The sequence below is a fragment of the Piliocolobus tephrosceles genome, chromosome 3 (genome assembly GCF_002776525.5).
Source record: "Piliocolobus tephrosceles isolate RC106 chromosome 3, ASM277652v3, whole genome shotgun sequence".
Classification (NCBI taxonomy): domain Eukaryota; kingdom Metazoa; phylum Chordata; class Mammalia; order Primates; family Cercopithecidae; genus Piliocolobus; species Piliocolobus tephrosceles.
In genome coordinates this window covers 78,708,622-78,719,762 of record NC_045436.1, presented here as the reverse complement: position 1 = coordinate 78,719,762, position 11,141 = coordinate 78,708,622, and the positions used below count along the sequence as shown (strand labels likewise).

Sequence of the window (11,141 nt, the reverse complement as noted above, 5' to 3'; positions counted from 1 at the left end):
GATTTTCTTTGTATTTATCCCGCTTGGAGTCTAGAGCTCATGAATGCTTTGGATGAATGTCTCTCGCCAGATTTTGAAAGTTCTTAGCCAATATCTCTCATTACAACACATGTTAAAAATAACTTCCTGGCCGGGCACAGTGGCTCATGCCTGTAATCCCAGCACTTTGGGAGGCCGAGGTGGGTGGATCATCTGAGGTCAGGAGTTTGAGACCAGCCTGGCAAACATGGCGAAAACCCATCTCTACTGAAAATACAAGAAAACAGTAGCTGGGCATGGTTGCAGGTGCCTGTATTCCTGGCTACTTGGGAGGCTGAGGCAGGAGAATTGCTTGAACCCAGGAGGTGGAGGTTGCAGTGAGCTGCGATCGTGCCATTGCACTCCAGTCTGGGTGACAGAGCGAGACTCTGTCTCAAAAAATAATAGTAACATAAATAATAAAAATAAATTCCACTAAATTCCACAGACTTTCTCCTTCTCCTGCTCCTCCTCCAACAGGGTCTCACTGTGTCACCCAGGCTGGAGTGCAGTGGTGTAATCTCAGCTCACTGCAGCCTCAATCTCCTGGGCTCAAGCCATCTTCCCACCTCAGCCTCCCAAGTAACTGGGACTGCAGGTGCATGTCACCACACCTGGCCAATTTTGTTTACTTTTTGTAGAGACGAGGACTCACTATGTTGCCCAGGCTGTTCTCGAACTGCTGGACTCAAGTGATCCTCCTTCCTCCACCTCCCAAAGTGCTAGGATTACAGGTATGATCCACCATGCCCAGCCCATGTCTTTCTTGGACGTGCAAAAAAGGTCTGGCCTTAACATAGACTGAGGGATGACAATCCAAAGTGCTGAACAGCCCTACAAGATTCCTGCTCAATGCCATGGGCTTGAAAAAGAATGGAAAGAATGTGCATAAGGAATCCATAGTATCCAGGCAGAGAAAGAGTACAAGATAAAATCTGATGATTTCACAGTATTTGTTTTGGCAGGAAACAATGAGATGTGTGAGTACCATCCAGAAGCAGCAGAACAAGCTAGTAAAGGAAGGGAAGTATACCTCTCCACCTCACGGATTCGGCAAGGGGATCCTAGGCCCTGAGCAGAGCAGCTGCTAATGGCTGGAGGCTGATTTTCATGTTCTCTATTCCCCACAGGAAACATTGTTTACTGAAAACCTTTTTGTCAAAGTGTGTAAAAAATAAAGGATTGCTCTATCCTATTTGTTACACTTTCTCTTGGATTATAATATACTTTTCTATAATGAGATTGCAACTTATTTTTAAATTTGAAAAAATGGCCTGGCACGGTAGCTCATACCTGTAATCCCAGCACTTGGGGAGGCCAAGGAGGGTGGATCACTTGAGGTCAGGAGTTAGAGACCTGCCTAGGCAATGTGGCGAAACCCTGTCTCTACTAAAAATACAAAATTAGCCGAGCATGATGGCGCATGACTGTAATCCCAGCTACTTGGGAGGCTGAGGCACAAAAATTGCATGAACCTGGGAGGCGGAGGTTGTAGTGAGCCAAGATGCCACCACTGCACTCCAGCCTGGGTGACAAAGTGAGACTCCATCTTATAAAAAAAAATTAATGAATTTGAAAAAATGCCTCTACCTGTTCCTAAAAAATTAGTATCTATAGAATAATAACTAACATTTTATGAACGCTTACTATGTATGAGAGACTTTAAATATGTTAACTCATTTAAGAAGTTGCAGCATTCTTTAGTGTTTTCATCCTGTTTTTTTTTTTTTTTTTTTTTACACACACTTGGGCTGGGAAAGGGAGTCAGCGGATACAGTGGTATAAGTGTTGAGAATATAGTTGAAACCTTGGATATCCTATAAGTTTTTTTCCAATTTTTTTATTATGGTAAAATTATAAAATTTACTACTACTTTAACCATTTGTAAATAGTCAAGTGGCATTAAACATGTTGTTTTTGTTGTTGTTGTTATTGTTGAGTTTTAGGAATTTACTATATTTTCTGGATATTAATCCCTTATCAGCTCTATGACTCGTAAATGTTTTCTTCCATACTGTGAGTTGCCTTTTACTTTGTTGATAGTGTCTTTGGGTGCACAAGATAGTTTGATTTTCATGAAAAAAAAAAAGTTGAGGAAAGAAATTTAAAAGGCACAAATAAATGGAAAAATACCACATGTTCATGGATTAGAAGAATTAATATTGTTAAAATGTCCATACTTGTCAAATCAATCTACAGATGTAATGCAATCTTTATCAAAATTCCAATGTCATTTTAGAAAACATAATCCTAAAATTCATATGGAACCATTAAAAAAAAAAAAAAACAGAATAGCCAAGGCAATGATGAGTAAAAAGAACAAAGCTGGAGGCACCACAGTAACCTGACTTCAAAATATACTATACAGCAATTGTAACCCAAGCAGCATAGTACTGGGAGTAAAAAAAATAGATGCATTAATCAATGGACCAGGACAGAGATCCCAGAAATGAACTCACACACATAGAGTCAATTGATTTTCAACAAAACTGCCAAAAATGCACAATGGAAAAAGGATAGTCTCTTCAAGAAATTGTGCTGAGAAAACTGGATATCTATCTGCAGAAGAATGAAAATGGACCTTTACCTCAGTAGTTCAGTAAAACTACTGAAAGAAAACGTAGAAGAGAAACTTTGTAACATTTTTCGGGACATGATTTTTTTTTTTTTTGAGTTGGTTCCCAAAGCACATGAAATAAAAACAAAAGTAGACAAATGTGATGTCATCAAACTAAAAAACTTCTGCACAGCAAAAGAAACAATGAATAGTGTGAAGACTCAACCTACAGATTGGGAGAAAACATTTGTAAGCCAAAGCGCTACATCCAAAAGGAGGTAGTATTCAAAATATATAAGGAACTCAAACCTTACTCAATAGTAAGAAAACAAAAAAATTCAATTTAAAAATAGGCAAAAAGGTCAGGCACAGTGGTTCGTACCTGTAGTCCTAGCTACTCTGGAGGATGAGGGAGAATTGCTTGAATCCAGGAGTTTGATGCTACAATGAACTATGATGGTGCCACTGCACTCCAGCCTAGGAGCAAGATCCTGTCTCAAAAAAAGGTTGGTGGGGACAAGGACCTTGAATAGATATTTCTCAAAAAAAGAAGATGTACAAATGGCCAGTAGATAGGTGAAAAAATGTTCTACTTCACTAATCACTAGAGAAATGCACATTAAAACTACAAATCACCTCACGTCTGTCAGAATGGCTAGTCTCAAAAAGACAAAAGATAAATGTTGGCAAGGATGTGGAAAAAAGGCAGCCCTGTACAATTGTTAGTGGGAGTGTAAATTAATGCAGCCATTATGGAAAACTGTGTAGAGGTTTCTCAAAAATTAAAAATAGAATTCGATATGATCCAGTAATCCTAATTCTGGGTGTTTACTCAAAAATTTTGAAATCAATGTGTCAAAGAAATATCTGTACTTCCATGACCATTGCAGTGTTATTCACAGCAGTAATATTATGGAATCAATCTAAGTGTCTACCAACAGATGAATGAATAAAGAAAATGTGGCACATACACACAGTGGAATTCAGCTTTCAGTTATTTTCAACCACTTAGATGGAATTAGAGAGCATTATGCTAAGTGAAATAAGTCTGGCAGAGAAAGACAAATTACTGTTTGTTCTTACTTAGATATGAAATCTAAAGCAATGAAATTCATAGAAGTAGACAGTAGAATGGTAATGAGATGCTGGAGGGTGGGGGACATGGGGAGATGATGGTCAAAGGGCTACAAGTCTCAGACAAGAGGAATAAGGTGGTTTTAAAAAACTCTATTGCACAGGGTGGTGAGCATAGTTAATAATAGTGTATTGTATATTTCAAAAGTGCTAACAGAGCAAATTTCAAATGTTCTCACCACAAAAGATAATAAGTTTTTGAAGTGATAAATATGTTAATTAACTTGGTTTAATTTTTCCACATCATATTTATAAATTGTAACATCATTTTGTACCCCACAAATATATATAATTATCAATTTATACTGAAATTTTAAAAATAAATTTCAATTACACATATATTCTTATTACTTCTTCATGTGCCATATGGTTTCTAAGCTCTTTTCTATTTCTATCCTTTGTTTTCTCCAAGTTTTTGTTTGAATATTTTGGACAAAAAGCTGGAAATTGTACTGGGATCCCAGAATATTGTTATTTGGTTGTCCTTTCTCCTAATATTGTAATTCAAAAAAGAAGAAAAAAACTCTCCTATTTCATGCCAAAAAGGCATATGTCTGACTGTCTGTGTTTGAGGCTAGGAGACTCAGAAGAGTTTATCTATTTTCCTTTTATTCTCCTACTCAGCTCCTGAAGTCACAGCTTTCTGTGCTCCAGATCTCCTATTTTCACTCTCATTTTCTTTGATCTTATGGGTCTGTACATATATTTTGCTGCCTCTTTAATAAAATTTTGAGTAGAGGATAAAATAAATGTATATGGTCATTTTACCATGTTTAATAGGAAGTCATATATATGCATACATGATGCTATTCAATGCTGGTAAGCCTGCCACAAATCAAAGCATTGTCATAGATTTCTGATGATAACACATTTTTTGAATGAATCTTTAAATTTCATTTCCTTTCTGAGAAAAAATCCTAAATATAAAATCTAAAATTCAAAATTAAGAATACTTTCCATACGTAAAGATATAATAGCATACTTTATGAAAGTGAAAACTTAGGTCAACCTAAAAAGATCTGAGACTAGATAAATAAATTATGGAAACTGCATGTAATGTAAAATTGTACTATAAATTTCTTTGTAAAGGTATATATTAGCATTCATAGAGAAATGCTATTATATATTGTTAACTGAAAAGGCAAGAATTAAAAAATTTTCTAAAAATAAACACAACCAGAGCCAGGCACAGTGGAACATGCACATGTAATTCCAGGTACTCAGGCAGCTGAAGCAGGAATATCACTTGATCCCAGGAGCTAGAGTGCAGCCTAGGTAACACAGTGAAATCCCAATTCTAAAACAATAATAATAATATAATAAAATAAATGAAACACACAACCCAAAACAAAAGAATAAGTATAGAGGAAATGGCCAGGCATGGTGGCTCACTCCTGTTATCCCAGCACTTTGGGAGACCGAGGTAGGGGCATCACTTGAAGTCAGGAGTTTGAGACCAGCCTGGCCAACATAGCAAAACCCTATCTCTACTAAAAATACAAAATTAGCCAGGCGTGGTGGCACACACCTATAATCCCAGTTACTTGGGAGGCTGAGACAGGAGAATCACTTGAACCCAGGAGGTGGAGTTTGCAGTGAGCCAAGATTGTGCCACTGCACTGCCACTTGGGCAACACAGCAAGACTCTATCTCAAGAAAAAAACAAAAGTATAGAGGAAACATACCTAAATAGAGATAATACCTATCTTTAGTTGGACAACGATAGTTTTTTTCTTTATACTTTTCCAAATTTTCTAGTATCAATTAATGAATATGTACTTTCTTAAAATTAAGGGGTTGAGGCCAGGTGCAGTGGCTCACATCTGTAATCCTAGCACTTTGGGAGGCCTTGGGGGGAGGGTCGCTTGAGGTTAGGAGTCATGACCAGCCTAGGCAATGTGGTGAGACTCCTGTCTCTACAAAAAGTACAAAAATTAGCTGGGTGTGGTGGCACACACCTGTGGTTCCAGCTACATGAGGCTGAGGCAGGAGGATTGGTTGAGCCTAGAAAGTTGAGGCTAAAATGAGCCGTGATCGCATCCCTGCACTCCAGCCTGGGTGTCAGAGTGTGGCCCTTTCTCAAAAAAAATTTTTTTATATAAATTAAGGGGTTGATTTGATCATTACACATTGTCTACATGAATTGAAATATCACACTGAACATCATAAGTACATACAATTATGTGTTAATTAAAAATAATTTTAAAAGAAGGGGAAAGCTATTAAAAGAAAGAACATTATTTTTAAACTTGTATAATATGCTATTTACAATAATGTAATGCCCACATTATTTGTCCAAAATTTTCTATTTCTTTTTAATTTATTACAAGGTCTAGATTTCAGTTCAGATATAACAATGGAGAATTCTACATCAGCATTTCTAAAAAGTAGCATGAGAAAGCGTTCTGGACTCACAAGCCTAACACACTTCAGGTACTATCCTTTCTACTTTTCACAGAAAACAACATGTTTCATTCTACAATTCAGCCTCAAAATTAGTTGACTAAAATTTTGTACTACTACAATTCTACCATCTAAAATGCAATGCCTCAGATAAATATCAACCAAGTATTACAAAGTTTAATTGGAAATATGTGTTGCATATCTGGTTTCCCTCAATACCATTTAACAAATTAAAATGGCAAGTGGTGTCATCTGCTATTCCTTTGAGGTTAGCAGGAGATGCTGAAGGGTTGCTCAAATTGATTTCTGCTGACGTATTATACAATGTATTATAAAACTATTCTAAGATTGATTATAGAGCCAAGTTGAACTAAAAGTAATTTTTTACAAAGTGAGTCTAGAGATGTGGTATAAAATAAGCACCATTCTGATTTCTGTCTTGAGTGCTTGTGACAAATTTAAAATAAGTGGGAAATGACTAATTAGACTTAAGACAAATATCCATAAATTGTGGAATATTGAATATGTACATTAACACCAAAGCCTCATTGCAAAGCTTTATTTCTCATTTGAACTGCAAAAGTAATACATCATACAGGCTAGTAGGATCTAAAAACTTGATTCTCCAGGAACATGACATTTTTGTGTTAGTAAATAACCTTTTATATTCTGCTTGAGTTCATAATAACCCTTTTAGCAGAAAGAGGCCCAGAAAGAGGAATTCTTTCCTACCTTGCAGTTTGGGCTCAAATTACACAATATAATTTGTCATGTCTTCCAAGTAGGCAGCAGGAAAGACAACTACATCACACCAAACCAGCTTGGAAATGAAAGAAAAGCCTCTGTTTGATAGACATTTATCAGCTTCTTACAAGCCCCTCTCCAGCTGCCATTCCACACTGCTTAGTGGTACACTCACATGAAGTGAGTTTACTGATTTCTGTTGCTTCTTTTCTTAGCAAAATAGTACTTTTACATCAGTCCTTTCTGGTTACTCTATTTACATATCTTCATGTCTCTCAAAGGAACACACACCGCATAGCATATAAATTAGGAATTTTATAGTATCCATTCACAGACTTTGATTTATGGCAGGACTCCATTTCAGCTCTATTCTGGGCATGTCTGAAAGCAGTGCAAGAGGTGAGATCCACAGGGGCTAGCAGAGAAGTCTCAAAGGAGAGGTCAGACATGCTGCCAAGGTCAAAATGCCTTTGTGAGAATGCCACTACACCCAGCTGTGAGTCCAGCTGCTGTTGTGAGAATGACCACCATGACTGTGTGATGCTATTTAATTAAATGTCTCTTGGTAATTCAAAAAGTGGCAATATGCAACCTGGGATTGCATAAACCATCCACTTTGCTTTATCTCAGTCTTAGCATCAAAATGAATAATGCAATTGAATAATGCATTTCAGTCTCCTTCCATATCTTACAGTTAAATCATATTCTTCTCAAAACACTTGCTGCAGTTAGGCAAGTTTTTTCCCAATAATAGTCTTTACTACAAGAATACAAGTAATGTGTCTTTAGTAATTTTATATTCATTACTGTTTATTACATGCATTCTGATATTTTTTAATTTTTTAAATAAATTTGTGGGTACATACTAGGTGTATATATTTATGGGGCACATGAGATATTTTGCTACAGACATATATTGCATAGTAATCACATCAGGGTAAATGGAGTGTCCATCACATCAAGCATTTATCCTTTCTTTGTGCTACAAACAATCCAATTATATTATTTTAGTTATGTTAAAATGTACGATTATTGTTGTACTGTAGTCATCCTGTTGTGCTAATTCATTCTAACTACATTTTTGTACCTGTTAACCACTCTCTCTTCAACTATCTTTCCCAGCCTCTGGTAGCCATCATTCTACTGTCTATCTCCGTGAGTTCAATTGTCTTAATTTTTTAAGCTCCCACTATTCTGATATTTTTTACAAAGATGAACAGGATAGGCTTTCAATTCCTAACATCATTTCATCTTACTTAAAGCAATGCTATTATCTACAAATACTCCAGTCTATAATTTAGAAAAACTGAATAGGACATGCCATAAAACATTTTTGGAGAACTTTGAAAAATCTGATATTAATGAAGCCGCTCTTTTAAGGCTTCTGTCCTCTTTGAAAATAAACAACACTACAGGTCCCTGAACAGAATTATGTTATGCTCCTGATAGTTTGGAATGCTGAATAACATTGAAAGAAAATATTTACCTTAATAACATTTCTTTTTTTCTTTTTCACTTAGGAAGTAAGCATTTGATGAATTTCTGGGATTGTTGAAAGAATCTTCCTTACTAATACTGTTAGTGATACTCAAAGATTGAAACGCAATCAACAGTTTAGTAAGAATATTCTTGGCTTAATTGAAAAGCTGGATTATCGGTCTCAATTCAGAAAATAAAGGAACAGATCCTAACATAAAGATATTTCACAGAATACAAGCAGAGAGCACTGCTTGTAAAAAAGCTAGACTGCCTGGCTAGAATCCTAGCTCTGCTGCTTACTGGCTATGTGATCTTTGAAATATTGTCAACTTTAACCATCTTAGCTTCCTTATCTGTAAAACGGGTATATTATTTGGAAGGGTGAACAGCCTATACAGCATTCAGAACAACGTCTGGCCCACGGTTAGCAATACGTAAGTGTTCGCTTTTATTCTTCTTCTCACAGGGTCTGCCACAATTACAACTCCTTGTGAGGTAAGCTCAGAAAAGCTTGAGAACTGGCCGGGCGTGGTGGCTCACACCTGCAATCCCAGCACTTTGGGAGGCAGAGGCAGGTGGATCACTTGAGGTCAGGAGTTCAAGACCAGCCTGGCCAACATGGTGAAACCCCGTCTCTACTAAAAATATAAAAATTAGCCTGGCTTGGTGGCACAAGCCCGTAACCCATCTACTTGGGAGGCTGAGGCAGAAGAATCACTTGAACCCAGGAGGCAGAGGTTGCAGTGAGCTGAGATCGCACCACTGCACTCTAGCCCGGGCAAGAGAGGAAGCCAGCTCAAAAAAAAAAAAAGAAAAAGAAAAAGAAAAAGAATTTAAAAAAAAAAGAAAGAAAAGCTTGAGAACTCCTATCCCTGCCTGCAGCTTGGACCAGGCATAAGCAAATGATTCAGGAGTGATAGCCTTGCCCAACAGAGGTGGCCGTGACTGAATGAATGGATCAATATTCTCTCTTACAAAGCTGAGTGTACAACACACAGAGTAAGTCAGCAGTTTATCATGGGGGTAGAATTCAAAAAACAGAAAAGAACAAAGCCAACCTTTTCTCACCCAGAGAAAAGGCAATGATCAGAAGCCATGAGACAATAAAAGCCAAGAGTAGTCAGAAACCATGAATGGCAAAAGCTAAGAAAGACAATGGAGAGAAGTCAGTTCATTGCTCAGTAGCAGGAATAGCAGCTACAGAGATTAGCTGAGTCACCAGAATGGTATAGAACTGCAACAGGAATCTACAGCAGCATGAGAACACAATGGCAAGAACTGGTAATATCCCAAATGACTTTCCAGATTCATTCCAACACGGGTGAAAGGACTGGCTGTAAGACAGAAATTTGTCTTCTTTACTTTAACGTCCCATTACCTAAGATTCCCCGAGCATGTCGTTTTGTTTTGTGACTAGAAAGAGCCTAACTGTCCTTGCAACCACTGTGATCCATTGAAACTCAGAAGTGAGCTTGATTCTTGTCTTTTCTGATAACTCAGGTATAGTGGGGAGGGGGGGAATATCAGTTCTCAGGTATAGATGTGCAAAAGATTTTGTACATCAAGATACTTTCTGATTCTGAGTAATACTTCCCCACCCACAATTCTACCCAGCATGTAGAATTTTAACTTTGTTCATTCTTGAAGCTTGATGCCAGTCTCCCCATGGCCGTTCATGGTTCTGGAATCTTATGCAGTACCAGGGCATCAAGGAGGTAACAGAAAGGCCCACTGGTCATTGGTCATCTCTTCATAGACCTGTCCATGCTCTTTCTGCATCATCCCTTCAGGTCCAGTAGCACTTAGCTGTTTCCACACCAGGTTTGCAGCATGGGTATTTTTTGCCAAGGCTGAGAATTTCATACTTTGGGGTCTCTTGCTCTTTCTCTAGCAATGCTACCACAAATCTGGATCAGGGTCCTCATGTCCAAAATGCAAGTTCCTCTGGTATTATCGAGTGTGTGGGATATTGTTTTATCAACTGAGCAAAGTTCTTTACTTCAGCTTTCTGCAAGTCATTTTATCTTTTCCTGCTATTTCTCTCCTTTACTGAGGCTTAGCCTTTTGAAATAAAACCAGACAGTTTTCCAGGCAAGTTCAACATCCATCCTTCAACAGACTTTCCCTTGAAGAAGAAAGCACAGATCTGGCTAACGTGAGAGGAAGGAAAGGGAAAAATAAATGAAGATAAAAGTTAAATATTTTAAAATATTTTTGTTCTCATTTTTTTTTCTTTTTGCCTTAGATACTTGGAAGCCAAGATTGGAATTTCATGCTCGGTACCCACAGAGTAAGAATATTTACCAGTGTTACATCTCTTTTAGAATTTGTCTAGCAGCTTTTCCAGTTTTCACCGGGGGGAAAAAAGAAGTAAAAAAAGAAGGCTGAGCATGGTGGCTCACACCCGTAATCCCAGCACTTTGGGAGGCCAAGGCAGAAAGATAGCTTGAGCCCAGGAATTTGAGACCATCTGGGCAGTAAAGCAAAGCCTCATCTTCACAATAAAGAAAGAAAGAAAAGGAAAAAATAACATTTATTAGTTTATTTTTCTTAAATTTTGATTTCTGTCAGTCTTGTTTCACTTTGTTACCAATGCCTACTAATATGCTTTCCTACTTATTTAAATCAGTATTGATTTTTAAAAAACTGGTAAAATTCATTGCAGCCATGTGGGAGTAGCTAGAGTTTAGTAGGTTACAGGAATTAAGACATGCTGAAGCTATCCTGCAGGACTCAAGGGGACAGAACATGATTTGAGAATTGAAAATTCCTTCTTGATGTCCAGCTCTTCTGGTAACCGGGTAGC

The 11,141-nt window shown here is 37.5% G+C and overlaps 1 non-coding gene across 1 annotated transcript; it reads left to right on the top strand.

Annotated features, from left to right (window-relative positions):
• The first annotated feature begins 10,639 nt into the window (after positions 1-10,639).
• On the top strand, positions 10,640-10,701 carry LOC111525518. The gene has a single exon (XR_002726127.1). It is a non-coding gene; the product is annotated as a U7 small nuclear RNA (small nuclear RNA).
• The last annotated feature ends 440 nt before the right edge of the window (positions 10,702-11,141 follow it).